Here is a 16,625-nt window from a genome sequence, read left to right on the forward strand (position 1 = left end):
GTATTGATAATATGCTCCTATATTCATCCGTTGTTAAACGTTTTATAGTAGTAAATGTGTTTTGCTATAATGCATGCTGTTATGTTTTTTCTTTAATATCATTTCTTGCCTCTGTACATTAAGGGATTATGGGCCATATTAACAATAAAGGACGATACATTATCGATGCTTTTATCAACCGGAAACTGCCGGTAAACCAGTGATAATGCTCTTGATAATATATCCTTATGAATTCCCATAGAAACTCAGGTTATGGTGTTAACCTGGGCTTCTATGAAAATTCACAAGGATATATTATCAAGACCATTATCGCTGCTTTAGTGGCAGTTTCCTGCCGGTAAAAGCGACGATAATGTATCCCCCTTTCCTGATAACATGGCACTGACGGACATATTATTAAGGACCAGTGTTAAAATTAGCTACGTTTTATGGACAGGAAACTGCCGCTAAAACGGTAAAAATGGGCTTAATAATAGCTTCTTTTAAATTGCAATAGAAGCCCAAGTTCTAGTGTTAACCTGGGCTGGTATGGGAATTCTCAAGAGCATATTATCAAGCTCATTATCGTCGCTTTATCGGCATTTTCCTGCCGATAAAAATGACAATAATCGATTGACTTTTGTTCATAATATGTCCCGAAATTCATTTTATTAATTTAATTGTTTACTTACCTGCAATGATCCAGGGGGCATAATACCAAGGGGGGCGATAGCCAATTATCACCGATTTAGCGTACGTTTTTGGCCGCTAAGCAACTGATGTTAGCGACAGATTTTAGACAATAGTGAACAGTTTGGGTCCCGCTTTGCATGCCAGCAAAGTTTATCGCTAATGACGTGCAAAGTGGGTGTACCCAACCAGTTAGCGACTGAAAGCAGCCGCTAGCGTCACTATTGCCTATTAGCAAGGCAGGCGTAGTGTTGGAAATATTTGCGCTATGCGCAAATGTCTCCAAATACTAACACCTGCCCAGACCAGTTCTTAGCCATTTTATCCAATGGGAGGTGGATAACATGGCTAAGACCATTTTGTCTCTAATGCATGAATATTGCTGTATTCTCAATGATATTCACGCATTTCGCCGCTATCACTGGATATTTTAGCACAATGGAGAAAAACGTTGCTATATGGGCCGGGATGCCCGCCACCCCTCCCAACACCAATTCCCCATGGGAGGAGACAGACACAGGTTTGAACTTTTGGAAGGCGGGGGGGCCTTACCCCCCCGGCCGTATTTATTAAAATATGAAACAAAATTTAAACGTTTCATGAATCATGTACAATTTTAACTTCCATTACATTTTGATGAAGACAAGTTTTGGCTAACCTTAACAAATCTCTAATACAAAGGTTTCCTAGCCGAGTCTTGCATCCTGCAAATGCATAACATTCTAAGATAAAATTGTACAACCTAGCATTAAGGGCCAACCGCAAGGTCTTAACCGGTGTCAGATCCCTACTACCAAATTCCCGCCCTCACGGTGTGAGTGGCGCATGCGCAGAGGACTTTACCCTAGCAGCCAACTGTAACTTCCCTTGTCGTGGGGGCCCCCTTTCACTCTACGCCATCTTAAGGTCGTCCGAGTCCTCGTGCAAGGTATCCGTAAGAAGGACAGCGTGGACTCCCCCCTTCCCCACACTCTCTTCCGCTGGAGCGGATATCCGGCCCCCGGGAAATTCGCCTGAGGGGCATATAGCCGTCTCCCCCTGGGAGGGGCCTATGGCCGTCTCCCCCTGGGCGACCCATCCGTAGTGGGTGCTGCCCCCCCATGGGAGGGCCAATGGCCGCCTCCCCCCGGGCGCTCCCATCCATAATGGGTGGCCCCCCCCCAGGGACCTTGAAATCACTGCTCACCGATCATGACCTTACCGCCAGACCAAAATAAATACGACAGTTGTTTTTACCTACTAAGGAGAGAAAATACGCCTAATCTGTAACAGCTTGACAATTCACCAACTTTGACATTGCTACAAAGGAAAAAAGTCCTAAAGCACCAGACAATCTTTATTTATTTACTCCATTCCTCTACGTTTCTACAAAGGAAAAAAGACCTACAAGCATCTATTCAATCAAAGGCATACATCTATGATGCTAAATTGACTGCATCTTTTTATTACATTCGAATAACCATCATTAGGTACTTTATTCCACAAACATTGCAAACAGGGGCTGATGGGTGGGTCAAAAATTGCAGCTTGTTCCCTAGAGGGCTCACGAGCGACGAGTGGTGCAGCCTTCAGAGCACTGGAACAAGAGGAAGCTTCGTTGAATTCCCGCTCTATTTATCCATCTGCGGGAGGGTGGGTGCCCACCTCAGGTACGCCCATCCGTGCACGGACGTCCGGGCGGGTGTCTGGGCCAACCTCTTTTGGGCGGGAGGGGCGTGCTCCGGCCACGCCGCTTCGGGCATACCAGCCGGGACACGCCCCCCGCCCACAATGGTTTCCCGGGGGATCGGGGAACCCATCCATATGTTCGGGGGGACCGAGTGGTCTTCCCTTTCCAATAGCATGTTTTCTCCGCTAACATATCCAGTGATAGGCACTAATAAAAAAATCGTCGCTAACCCTATTTAGCGATAAATATCGCTACTTGTTGATAATATGCCCCCAGATTCTGTTCTTTTTCACTCCTCATCCTGCCCCTCCTCTGCCCCACCTGCCTGCCCCATCGCAACTCCCTCCACTGGCCGCGGCTGTTTCTATATTCCGTTATATTTTACTGTCTATTTTTTATTAAATTTTCCTTGCTTCATACTCCTTGTTTTTTTGCTGTAAGTCCTCCTATTTTTATACTCCGAGGTTTGTCCTCATACTCTTCCCTCTGATCTTGTAAGTAATATAATAGAATATTTGATATATTTTTTTTGTAATGTTATATATATTTTTTTATTATAGGTTGTGTTTATCGATACTAAAAATACAACATCATGCCAACAAAGGACTAAAAGAGAAACCAACGAAAGAAAAGTGTGTATTTCAACAGAACTCAACAAGAAGATTTACATGAAGAGAGATGTCTTAACAAACATAAAGAAAGTCCTGGTAAGAGCAGGAGCACTTTTTTGAGGAAAATACTAAAGACTAAGGGTAGTGTTCAGAAACAGAAAAATGTCTTTAGTCTATCAGCAACAAAAAAACTACTAAAAAAGAAGAGAATACTGCAAAATCAAGTGCAGACAAAACTGTATAGTACAAGGAGAAAAAAGCAATTCATGGAAATTTGGAAAAAAATGTTTTATAATAGATTGGTATCAAATTTAATGAACGAAATGAAGGTATAGAAGAAAAAAACAGTATTTTATTAGAAGAAGAAAGCTATAAAAAATGTAGTTGAGAAAGCTTTGGAATTAAATAGAAAACTCTTTATTTTAGTAATCAATAGAGTTAGATCACTAGATAAGCGAATCCATTTAATGAAGTCCAAAAGTAAGTGGAGAAGACTAATTAATAGAAGTAATTTCCATCCATTTTTTTGGGTGAACGGAAACATAGTTCAAGTTCGGAGCCTTTTTTTAATGAAGAAAGTTATCTTCGGAGTAATGATTTGTTGCATGCAGTTGACACCAGTGGTCGTGCGTATGAGGTTAGAAATGGTTGTCCTATTGAGAAAGCAAAAATTGTGCCTAGAAATGCAGAAGAGGTGTTAGCTGATGAAGTTTTAGGAAGACGTCCTAAAGCTCCAGTGTACACTTGGAATTGTAGTAGTATTTGCAGTGTGTGGCAATACTCTATTGATTTTTTATGCAATTTCCTACGTAATTATACCAAGAAAAGTGTTAAACAAAAGATTAAGATGTTACAAGGACTAGACCCTTGCGGAGTGAGAGAAAATACTGGTTTGCAAGTCATTCTCTGCCTTGTGTTTCTAAAAAAGTATGTCGAAGTGTTTTCCACCATTTCAGGATGTTAGCAGTTCATCATACTCAGATGAAGAAATTAGTCAGAGCTTTGTATTATGCGAAAAGCCCAGCACTAATGTTAAAAAAGTTGAACAGTGCTCTTTTGCGTGGATCTGTATCAGATGTAACAAATGTTTGTGACTAAATTGAGATTAGTTACTTTGGTCCTCAGGAAGACAGTGCAGAAAGTGAGAGAGTAATAGAAGAAAATGTGGAAGAGAATGTAGGACAGTGCAGTGTTGAAAATTTTTAGCAGGAGATTATACAGTTTAAGGTGATTTCAGGTGAAAGGCCAAATTATTCTTGTATCTGTCGTCGATGAATTCATTGTAAAAATCATACCAGGACTGTTGATCTGTATTTAAAAAGTGAAAAGGAAAATATTAATGAGTGGAAGGATTTTGCAACTTATTTGTTGGTAGAGAATTGTTTTGATTTGGGTATTGATCTGCGTATTTGTAAATATTGTTATAACAATTGAGAAGAGAACAAAATGCCTGCTAGAGCTCTGCATAATAATATTGAGTTGGTAAATATTTCTTCTGAACTGATGGATTTAAATACCTATGAGTCTATTCTTATTCAATGTGTGCATCCATTTCAGGCTATTGTTCGTATGGAGCCGAAGAAAGGAAAATTGCCTCCTTCTGATGTACAAAGAGGATTAAAGAGAAGAGTTGTATATTTGCCTTTAGATGTAAAGAAAAATATTGAAACTATTGGCGTAGAAAATGTAGAGGATGAACTTTTAGTTATTCTTGTTAATGGCGTTCCTACTAAGAGTAAGAAAATCTGGCAAGAATTAGTGGATGTTAGGAAAGTGAAAAAGGCAACATTGTATCTGGTAAAAAATAATCAATATTACAAAAATGTGTATGTGGGACAAGAAGAAATAACCGTACAAGAAGATACTGGCTTGCCATCTGGACAAATTGAAAAAGTGGATGTGTCCAGAACTGAAGAAATTTAGAACATTACAGTGTTCATCCATTGCATTCCAAAGAAATGATGGGGAATGCTATAGAGTTATTTCAAATGAAAGAGGCAAAAGAAAGTCCCATTAGTGTATGGGAAAAAAGCTTGGAAGCTCATTGTTTCCCTCAGTTGTTTCCTACAGGAAAAGGAGGACGATATGATGAACGACTTGTGCAAATTCCTGCATCTGAATACCGGACATCAAGATTATATGCAGAAGATGCAAGATTTCGACAATGTATTCCATATTTGTTTCATCTTTTGTTTGAGAGTGATTTGTCTGGACTTTCTTATGCAGTAAACCACATATCGAAAACAGGTGTACATCTGCAAAATAATTCGGGCAAAGGAATTTATGGATAAAGTACAGCTGAAAGATAATGTTTTGGAAACTCAGCTGATTAATCTAATGGCATGGCAGGGTGGTACTAATGAGTACTGGTACCGTCTTCATGGAAAACTTAAATGTATGCTAAGGAACTTAGGAACTTCTACATGGTTCCTTACTCTAAGCTGTGCTGAATATACTTTGGATGATTTACTTCAATTTCTTCGAGAGGCAAATCCAAATATACCAAATATTGAATACAAGACACCTGGAGAATTGTGCTCTTTGGATCCTGTTAATGTATGCAGGTATTTCAATCATATATTCGAAACTATGATGTCTTTTATCACCAATAAAAAAACATCCTCCTCTTGGAGAGGTTCTGGATTTCTTTTGGAGAAAGGAGTATCAAGCGAGAGGTGCTCCTCACATACATATGCTATCATGGATCAAAGATGCTCCCAAATTTGGAACAGACTCAGATGATACTGTGTTGTCTTTTATTGAAGAATATGCTACATGTGAAGTACCCAAAAGTACACAAGATAAGGACTTAAGACAACAAGTCTTGTAAAATTCCAAAGCCATCAATGTGGCAAATACTGTGAAGTAGTGTGGCTCACCGGTTAGAGGCGGCAGACCCGAGAGCAGAGGACGGCCCGGGACCAGGGTTCAATTCCCGGTGCGGCAGGTTTCTGGACCAGGGTCAGCGGACTCGATAATTCTCTCGCCTCGGTGCCCACTCTGATCAGCGATCACACTCGGCAACTCTGGGCATTAGCTTGCCTCATCTTCACTAACGGCCCCACCAGACCGCCGGGGATGCCTGGTCTCACCCTGGAGATACCCATTAAGGGACCATCTCTCAGGGAAGCCAGGAAGGGTTTCGCAGCGGTCGAAGCGCCTTGGGACCCTCCGGGTAAGTAGTGCGCTATATAAATGCCTATACATACATACTGTCGTCGAAAGTACAAATCTAAGGACAAATTCTACAGCAAATGCCATTTTGCATTTCCTCGACCTTTAATATCGAAAGGAAGAGTGAACAGTTTTATGTCATCTTTGCGACATAATATCACAAGAAAGTCTCCAGAAAATACCTACAACTTAAGAAGAAATGAAGAGTCTAAATACATAAATGACCCAGTCATTTTGTCCATGTGGAATGCTAATATGGATATTCAATATGTTGCAGACAATCCCATTGCTTTTGCTCAATATGTGACATCGTACATAACAAAGTCAGAAAAGACGGAATTGAAGGAAATGTGGGAAGAGATTTTCCATGAGTAGAGTCTAAGTAAGAAATTATGCAGTTACAGTTTGAAGATGTTATCTCATCGAGAAATTGGAGCGTATGAATGCTCGGATAGCTTATCATCTGCAAGTCTATACTGCAAATCTAGAAGAATCATTTGGGTGAGTCTAGGTCTTGCTGCAACATGAAACCGAGTTCTTAAATCTGTACAAGAAATTGAATATTTAGCTGAAAAAGTGCCAGAAAGTACTGATATTGTGAAAACAAATATATTGGATACATATTATCCAAATAGAAGTCATCATCGTGAGAACATTTGTCTCTATGAACTGCTGCAAATCTATATTTTTAAACAGAATATTATCAAAAACATTAATAATGGTATATATTCCGTTATTGGTTCTGAAGGATTTCTAGTGAAACAAAGAAAAAGACATTTCATTAATCACCGTAAACTGAGTTGCGAAACACCTGACAAAAGGGAATTTTACTATTTAGCTCTTTTGCAACTTTTCAAGCCATGGCGTTCAAAATTGGAATTACTTGGAGATTTTGACAGCTATGAAGATTCCTTCAATGCAACTAAAGGTACTATAGAATGTCTTGTTTTTACTAATTATGTCAAAATGTTTAATGACGAAATTGAGCAAGAAGCTACAATTGCAGCTGAGATTGCTAGAGACAGTTCTCAAGGCAGTCAAACTTCTGCTCCGTTGAGTCAGGACCCACTGGGAGAACCAATTGTTCTAAATGAAGCAGCAACTGCTAAGGAAGAGGTGGAAACAGTAATGCATCAAGGTCAAAAGCATCTAACATACTTAGGAAACTTGGAACAACAACTAAATCTTGAGCAGAAAGAAATATATGAGCAAGTGAGAGAACAGATTAACCATGGATTTCTTCATGAGAAGAAAGAGTGCTCTTGCTTATCATTTGAACCTATCCGTATGTATGTGAGTAGACAAACTGGAACAGGAAAAAGTTTTTTAATTAAAGTAATCACAAGTTTTCTACAGAAAAGAATTGACTTGCATTTGTCTTGTGTTGTCACTGCTCTAACTGGGTTGGAGGCACACAATATTAAAGGAATTACTTTACATCATTTATTAATGCTATCAGTAGAGCATGACAACAAATTACCATACCACAAGCTATCTGGAGAAGCTTCTCATGAAGTTTCAAGAGTGTTGAAGAAAATTAAGCTTCTCATTATTGATGAGGTAAGCATGGTCTCAAACAATACCTTTGTGCATTTAAGAATGCAGCAAATTCTTAAAACAGAGTATGACGTATTGTTCGGAGGAAAACACGTCATCGTTTTTGGAGATCTTCTACAACTTTCTCCTGTAAAAGGACAGCCAGTCTTTAAAACACTGGTACATGAAGATACTAGAAAGTCTTTGGGGAGTATTTGGCAATGGAAACATGTGGTCATATTTACAGTATAAGGAACTTACTACAAATATGCGACAAGCAAATGATGTTGATTATGGAACTATTCTTGTCAAGATATAAGAATTGGAAAATTGACCGAACATGGCAAACAAGCTTTACAGACACAATTACTTTCCAATTTGTTTCCAAATGCAAATATTGTCCCAGAGAAAATATACATGAGAATTGCAGAAAACAAATCTGTAATCTGCCTAATGCCAACACTGCATGAATGTTCTATATTCAATGAAGTAATGTTAAAGTTGGAAAATTAAGAAATTATAAAATTTGAAGCAATTGATAAAATAGAACATGAAGGCGTCAGTATTATTTTGAGTGAAAACTTGAAGAGGAAATTGGATTCTTTAGAGAAATTGATAAGTAAAACTGCTGGTTTAGAAAATAATCTGTATGCATTTGTAAATTGTAGGGTATTTTTGCGACGTAATTTGAATGTGCAAAAAGGTTTAGTAAATGGAGCAATGGGTAAAATTGTTGATTTTGTTAATTATGTAAACAGAGCTGCCATTGAATTTTTGAAAATCAAATTTGATGAAATTGCTGAAGTACAACAAGTTAGTCATTGTGCAGCTCGTTTTCTGCTAGATTTGTATGTCTGCTGAAAACAGTTTCCTGTTTATTTGGCATATGCGGTGACCATTCATAAATCTCAAGGTTTAAGTGTAGATTGTGCTTTAGTAAATTTTGGAAGTACTGTGTTTAAAAAAAGTATGTCATATATTGCTTTGTCTCGAGTAAAAACTTTATCTGGATTGTACTTGATTGATTTTGATGAGACAAACGTTTCTTCGGATACAAACTGTGTGAAAGAGTATAATAGGTTAAGAAGAGAATATGCACCCAATTTAGGTCAATATCCAGTGATTGAAAAGCGTGTGGTAGGTAGAAAAAGAAGACTTGAGAATATCTGTTCTGAAACTGTAGACAAAGAAAAAAAACAAGATGAAGTTGCGCCTCCAAGCAAAAAGACAAAGGACAGTGTTGAAGAGAATTGGTTATCGGTTTGAAAATACTTTTGGTGTCAACTGCTATGCTAATGTAGTTGTTAATGTTGTTTTTTTTCTTCAAAGTTTCCAACAGCAAATTGTAGAAAATCGGGACAAAAGATTCTGTTCATTGTTGAATTCTGTTTATCAGAAATTACTAGTGATAAAAGTAAAATACAAAGTGGTTCCGATATTCGAAATGTTTTGGACATATGTTCTGGTTCTGGTCAAGTTACACAGAATATTCGGCAAGATTGCCAGGAATTTTTAATGTTTATGTTTGGTGTACTGGAATATGAAGGTATAGATGTTGAAAACCTTTTTGGCCTTTCTTATAAATGGCATCATGACTGTCGAAATTGTTTGTTTACATGTAGCACTGACATATACACTGAGAGATTCATTTATTTGACTTTACCTGACTGTGAATCAGTGTCTTTTAACAATCTAATTAGAGGAGCATGTCAAAACATGGAGTGTAGCCAATGTAAATTAGCATGTCATCAACATTATTTATACAAAGATATGGACAGTATGTTATTTTAATGCTGCAACCTTGTAGAACTGATGGAACAAAATTGAAAACTTTAATAAAAAATGTTGTAGCTGGTCAATGTCCAATATCAGGAAGAACTTTTAAAGCTGTTGATATTATTTTTCATGATTGACCTTCTACCACATCTGGACATTACATTGTTTATTTAAAATGTCTGAAGGGTTGGATACAGTGTAATGATACTCAATTAGTTTTTAAGCATCGTTTGCCCAAAGAGTTACCAAATTCTTACCTAATATTTTTAAAGACAACATTTTAAGATCAAAATTTACCCTTTAGGATTACTGCTGTTAAGGTACATTAGTCTGAAGCGCTTGAAGGTGATCCTTTTGTTGATATTGAGGCAGTGTAGGTGTATCAGATTGTGGGTGATGTGGGTGCACCCAGGGACATTGATGATCAGTCACATAGTGGTCTTTTGGATTTGTTGTAGTTGTTGTAGGTGTTTGGCTAGAATCCATGTGTAGAGTGTTTTACCACAATGTAGTCTGCTGCTGATGAGGGCCTGTGTCACTGTTCTTCTTCTTTTGGTTACAATCCACTTGTAAATGTGGCGGAGCATGGGGAGGGTGTTATAGCAGTACAAGGACAAGGTGTAGACTTGCTTACACATGGAGAAAGAGCAGTTGAGGTTTAATCCTATGTTATGCACATGGTGGTAGGTGTTGGTACTCTTCACACTGTAGTGAGGTAGAAGGAGTTGTCTGAGGCTGAAGGAGTGGGTCTGAGGATGAGTACCTTCATCTTCTGCCAGTTTGTGTTTACAGTGCTGATCTTTATGTACTTAGTGACGTCCTTCATTGTGTCATGGAGGTTGCTTTTGGTGGTATGTGGCTACTTGGTGAGGAAGAGAATGAGCTGGGTGTTCTTTGTGTAGGAGATGTTGTTGAAGTTGTGATGGTGGCTACTTGTGTTAGGGTGACCATGTAGATGTTGAAGAGCGTCGGACTGATGGATGAGTCCTGGGGGACCAATAGATGATGTCTGAGGTTTTGGATCAGAAGGCTGGGAGGCAGACGTTCAGGATTACTATGGAACAACTTCCAAACAAAGGACTTGATGCATACTATTTGGCCGTAAGGAAAAGTGTGCAAAACCATTAAGGACTTTTTGCTGTGTATTTTGTCAGCATCTATTTGTAAGTAACATTATTTACAGTGTAGGAAAATTAATCAGAATGTATTGTTATTTTATGATTGTTTGAGATATGTTATATTTACGTAAGAAATTGCTCTTAGAAAAAACATTTAAGATATGTTTTATTTCTATTTTTTATATTGTTATTGAGAATGTTGACAGGACTGCCTATTTTTTTGCCCGCTGTAATGTGATGGGTACTATTGAACTCACTGTTTGTAGTGAAATTCAATATATTCTGAGAACAGCAAAAAAGGCAAATGAAATGTTTTACAAATTATTTTGTGTTGTAAAATATATCTAGTATCTTCCACGGGTGACAATTTTATAATATATACTTTTTTTAAAATGTATTATCCTTAAGGTAAGTACAAGTAACTGACTCCGCCGCGGCCCGTGGAGGGAGTTGTAGTGAGGTAGGCAAGTGGGTCGGGGAGGGGCAGGATGGGGGGTTATAAACAGCGGAATGTGGACAATGGCAGGTAAGTAAACAATTAAATTTATAAAATGAATTTCGTATCCTGCGCCCTGCATTGCAAAATGCGATGCAGGCCACGAAACAGAGTGGCATATTATCAACAAAAGGCGATACATTATCGGCGCTTTTATCGGCAGGAAAAATTCCGATAAAACGGCGATAATGGTCTTGATAATAGGGCCTTGGAAATTCCCATAGCAGCCCATGTTCTGGTGTTAACGTGGGCTCTTATGGGAATTCACAAGGGCCTATTATCAAGCCCTTTATCGCTACTTTATTGAGAGTTTTCCTCCCGCTAAAAGCGGCGATAATCTTAATAATGTCTTTGTGTTGATGAACACTAACCCTGGGCGAAGAACTACGCTCCGTTCGCGGAGTTTGCGGAGTTTTGGCAACTCCGCGTTCCGCGGAGTACGCGTAGCTGTCAATTACTCCGCTATCCGGTGCGTAGCGTAGTTGTCGCGCGCTGAATAACATTATCGCGTGCGCGGCAATGGCTTACCTTGGTTCTGCGTTCGCTTTTTCCCGGTCGCGTCTGCCACCATGTTTGTAAACCCTCCCATGCGACTGTGCGAACGCGATAACGTCATTGGATGCGCGATAAAGCCATAAGGATGCGCGAGGATGTTTGTTGGTAAGATCGAGTTGCCGAACACGCAGAACCTGCAATCTTGCACAGAATAACTCGCGAGCATGTTAAAAGTTAAACCATAATAATAAATTACCATTTTGGTTAGCAAAAAAGTGAGAAACCCCTCAAAGTTGTACCTTTGGCTGTATTTTTTGGGGGGAAGGAGTCCTCTTTCTGTTTCTACTCTATTTTTGAATATTAAGGAGGAAGGGCTCTGGAGTTTACAACTTCCTGTTCCTGTCCACCAGGCTCCTCCCAGTGCTTTGTCCATGAGGTGGTCACTTTCATTTGGATTTTGAGCTGGCAGGATCACTTTCTGTGTGTGTTGGCTGCATTACTGCTTTTTTTTGGATTTTACTGAGGACTTTTGGATTTTGAATTCTCTTTTTCAAGTAAGTTTCAGTAATGTATGAGTGAGTATGATGTTGTAGACTTGTGTTTGTTTGATTTAAAAATTTTTAACTACAGTATTCATTCCTTGATTTAAATTATTGATGGGTGCCTGTACTTTTATGAGGTCCCAACTTGTATTTCTTTTTAAATTTCATCCAGGCTACATAGAGAGGTACCCATGGGTAAAATCATAATTCTGTGTTTAAATTTGTATTCAAGTTTGTAAACAAACATCATGGCTGGCATTGGATTATGGTCATCATTATGCAATAGCAATGTCTGCTGTGGAATTTCTGTTTGTGTAATTTAAATGTTTTTTATTTTTTTTAAGCCAATAGCTGACCCTAGTACTCCATGTAGTTAGTGTGTAGGCATGTTTGAGTTCATTGTATTAACTTTCTGTGGTTGTCCTGGCCATGTGTTGTTGGCGGCCATTTTATGTTTCCCAGCCACTTTGCTCTTGCCATAGGCCTCCAAACTTGTGGCCTACTCTGCCAGTAGGCCAGAGGTACTAGTCATAGGGTCATGAAAGTTAATCAACTGTTTTTCTGGTGTACCTCTAATTAGAAAATCATGGATGGACTGGATTGATTTAGAAAATCTTATGTTTATGTGTGGGGTATGTCAGGTTTTGGGTGTCTGTCAATTTCTGCCATTAGGTAACCCTAGGAATACAGCTTGGGTAGTTTTGGTAACGTCGCACTGTGTGAGAACGCGACCTTACCTTTTTTGTCTTGTTCGCGCGCTCAATGTACTGGCTCGGGAACGCGATAACGACGTTTCATTCGATTCGCGCTGCCGAACACGCCGATTTTGCAATCTCACGAACAATATGTCCCGAGTTGCATAAAAGTTCCTCGAAAATGTTTAATGTGTTCCTTGTGCTACAAAAAGTCCTCATTTATGTGTTATTTGGTTGTAGTTTTGTCTTCCTGGAGCATGGACCACTTCCAGTTCCTTTCTGTCCTCTATGTAATGATTTCTTGTTTATGGTTGGGGTGACCAATTTGGGCGGTGGTGTGTCCATTTTGTGAAGCTAAGCATTGTCCCTTTGGCATAGGCATTTATTGTCTGTCTTCTCTTTCTTTTCATGTAGTGGTGGGGGCCATTTTGTGTGTACTTACTTCCTTTGTGATGATTCTGCTATGTTGTTGTTGGTGGGCAGGCCATGTGGTGGCGGCCATTTTGTGTATGCTTCCTTTGTGACTGATTTTGCCATGTTGTTGGTGGCCATGCCATGTGGTGGAGGCCATTTTGGGTGCATCCTTTTTCCATGTTGTTTTTTGGTGTCCCTGTCCTGGCCCTATGGAGGCGGCCATTTTCTGTGTCCTTCCCTGGTTCTTTTGCCATCGCCATCCAAGGCTTTTGTAGGTACTACTACTCACAGCCATAGGTGCATTCAAGTTAATCAACTCTTTTTGTGGTGTATCTTTCATTACACCGTGTATGGCTTTGGATTGCTTCACATTTTTTTTTATGTTGGTACTTTCAGCTTTTGGTTGCTTGTGTGTAACTAATATGGCACTCCCTGCCAGTAGGTAACCTTAGGAATACTGCTCGCGTACTTTTGGTAACGTCGCACTGTGTGAGAACGCAACCTTACCTTTTTTGTCTTGTTCGCTCGCTCAATGTACTGGCTCGGGAACGCGATAACGACGTTTCATTCGATTCACGCTGCCGAACACGCCGATTTTGCAATCTCGCGAACAATATGTCCCGAGTTGCATAAAAGTTCCTCGAAAATGTTTAATGTGTTCCTTGTGCTACAAAAAGTCCTCATTTATGTGTTATTTGGTTGTAGTTTTGTCTTCCTGGACAGGCCAAGTGGTGGCGGCCATTTTGTAGGTACTTCCTTTGTACATTTCTCATTGGCCTCCCTGCTTTTGGTCTGATCTGATAGTAGGCCAGAATCCCAGAGGTGGTAGTTAGCGGGGCTGCTTTATGTAGCTGTTTCTATTTGGTCTATTTAATTACCATCATTAGGGCATGTGTGTATGCCATTGCATTCCCAAGTTTGTTGTCTGGGCAGGGGGGTAGGTAACTTTTTTGTGTGTGTAATAATTTTATGCCTTGTATGTGTTTTTGCAGTGAAGTTTTCCAAACTCTTACCCATGGGGTATTTTAATTTTCCTTGCATTAACCTGTCATGTGTAGCAGGCATCCTCCTTTTTCTGTCCATATTGGTATATGATAGGCCTGCTTGACTTTATTATTGGTTCTTTCTGGACTTCATGTGGCTGGGAGCTGTGGTGCTGGTTGTATTAGTCTTCTTTTTTGTGTTTTATACGTTGGCCTGTGTGTCTTTGAATTGTTCATGTGTTGGCTTACTGCTTGTTTGACTGATGTTGTTCTGTCTTCTTTGCTTGTAGGTGCACAGAAAAAGACTGAGGAGGTGCTGGTTGTTTTCATCCATCGCCCGTTCAACTGCCAGACGGACGTCCTTCAGTTGTACGCCACGTGTGGTGTTTGACTCATCTGACCACACATCTCTGCAATTTGTGCTACTGAGTGCTGCTGTGTGCTGACATCAGAAGAAGATGGGCCCTAAGAAAGCAGGTATCAGGTCCTCCACCACCAAGAAAGTTGCTGAGAAGAAGGTACAGAAGAAGGAAGTGTCACTTAAGGCTGGTATGGACCCCCAAACCTTTTTTGGGCCCCCAAAACGTACGCCTGCAGCAGCGGTGTCCGTTGTGCAAGCTGGGGCCAGCACATCCGCATTAGCGGGGGCAAGCCACCAACCCAGGGTCAAGCACATGAGGGTCAAAGAGGTAGCCAGCCTAGTGTTACAAAGCAGTGATACTGAGCCTGAACTTAACTTATCGCTGTCTCAAAGTAGTACACAATCCACGCAAGATGAAAGTGCTCAACAACCGCCGCCAGCAGTAGATGTTCAACAACCACAACCACTTCCCGCAATAGTTGTTGAAAAACCACAACCACCGCCCGCAATAGTTGTTCAACAACAACAACCAAATCCCACAATAGTAGTTGTTGAAGAACCACAGCACGCTATAGTACTTCCTCAAGAACAACAACCACCGTCTCCGCACGCAATAGTAGAAGTTGTTCCTCCCGATGTCGGGGCAGTTCAGGAAATAGAGCCTCATTCCGAGCAAGAAGAAGAGGAAGCCACTTCTGGAGGTGATCTACTGTCTTTAAATTTACGAAAGGAAAGGAGGGTTAGTGGCAGTGCATCGAGTTCTTCGCATACCATCCCTTCAGATGACCTTGATAAGGAATGGCGTCCACCACGAGTAACTGAGCATTCAAAGGAGAGACATCCTAAGACCAGGCTGGGAAAAAGGAAGGATCCGTCAAGGATTGAACTTATGGAGTCCGATGTAGGTGAGCAGGATACTGATGGTGATAAAGAAGACGGGTCTGCCACTGACAATGTCATCATCACGAGCGTTATTCCTGGTGCAGAGGATGTAGAGACCAGCATTTTCACCCTATCCAGAAGGGCTGCGATTAGTGATGAGCAGGTAGCACGTGTAACTCCTACACACTCAGCACCCAAAGTAACATCAGCTCCCATTTTTTCATCAGCGAAGGCCCGGCAGCGTGTGACACCCAGCGCAAGCGCCACCTCAACAGAAGGAGGTAGTGGCAGTACTAGTACTGAGCTGTCACATAGGGAAATTCAACAAAAATCCTCCAGTTCATCCGGCATTGGAAGTGGGTCCTCCTCTTCCTATGGCAGGAGACAAAAGTTTAGCTCCCCAGTCTGGGATTTTTTTACAGTTCACCCACATCAGGAGAACATTGCTATATGCACCATTTGTCATACCAATGTTAGTCGTGGTAAGATTGGTACAAACTATGGTACTGGAGGCCCAACGACCCATATGAAAAAAACACACGCAATTCAATGGGAGAACCACCTTGCAAGCTTAAAAAATGTAAGCACTGGTGTTGGTGGGGATACAGTACTACAAGGTCCACTCATGGAAGAAGAGGGAGACGATGACCTTCTATCTGGGAGTGGTACACAAATGAGCCCTGTCGCCAGCACTGGAGTGGTGCAGTCCAAATCCTCAGCATCAGCAACTTCTCAGTGGCACCAGAGTCAGCCGGAGACACCAAGGAGTGCAAAGTCTGCATTGAAAGGTGGTCCGTCTAGCAGAACAGAAAGAATTACCAAGCAGCTTACCATTACTGGCATGTTTAGGCAGGAGGGAAAGTACGAGCGGAACCACCCAATAGCACGTTTGTACAATGCGAAACTTGCAAAAATGTTGGCACTCGACCTTCTCCCATTTTCATTTGTTGAGGCAGTGGGATTTCGGGAATTAGTGGCAACACTCGCCCCAAAATGGGACGTTCCCAGTCGCTACTATTTTGCAAGAGTTGCTATTCCAGCACTACACCACGACGTGCTGGAATTGATTGTGAAATCCTTACAACAGAGTGTTGTCCATTGCATCCACCTGACAACAGACATGTGGAGCAGTCGCGAAGCCACATCAGATTACATGTGCATCACTGCACACTGGATCTCTTTTGCAGGTGTGAAAGACAAGTTA

This window comes from Lissotriton vulgaris, chromosome 8 (genome assembly GCF_964263255.1).
Source record: "Lissotriton vulgaris chromosome 8, aLisVul1.2, whole genome shotgun sequence".
In the NCBI taxonomy this organism is placed as follows: Eukaryota; Metazoa; Chordata; class Amphibia; order Caudata; family Salamandridae; genus Lissotriton; species Lissotriton vulgaris.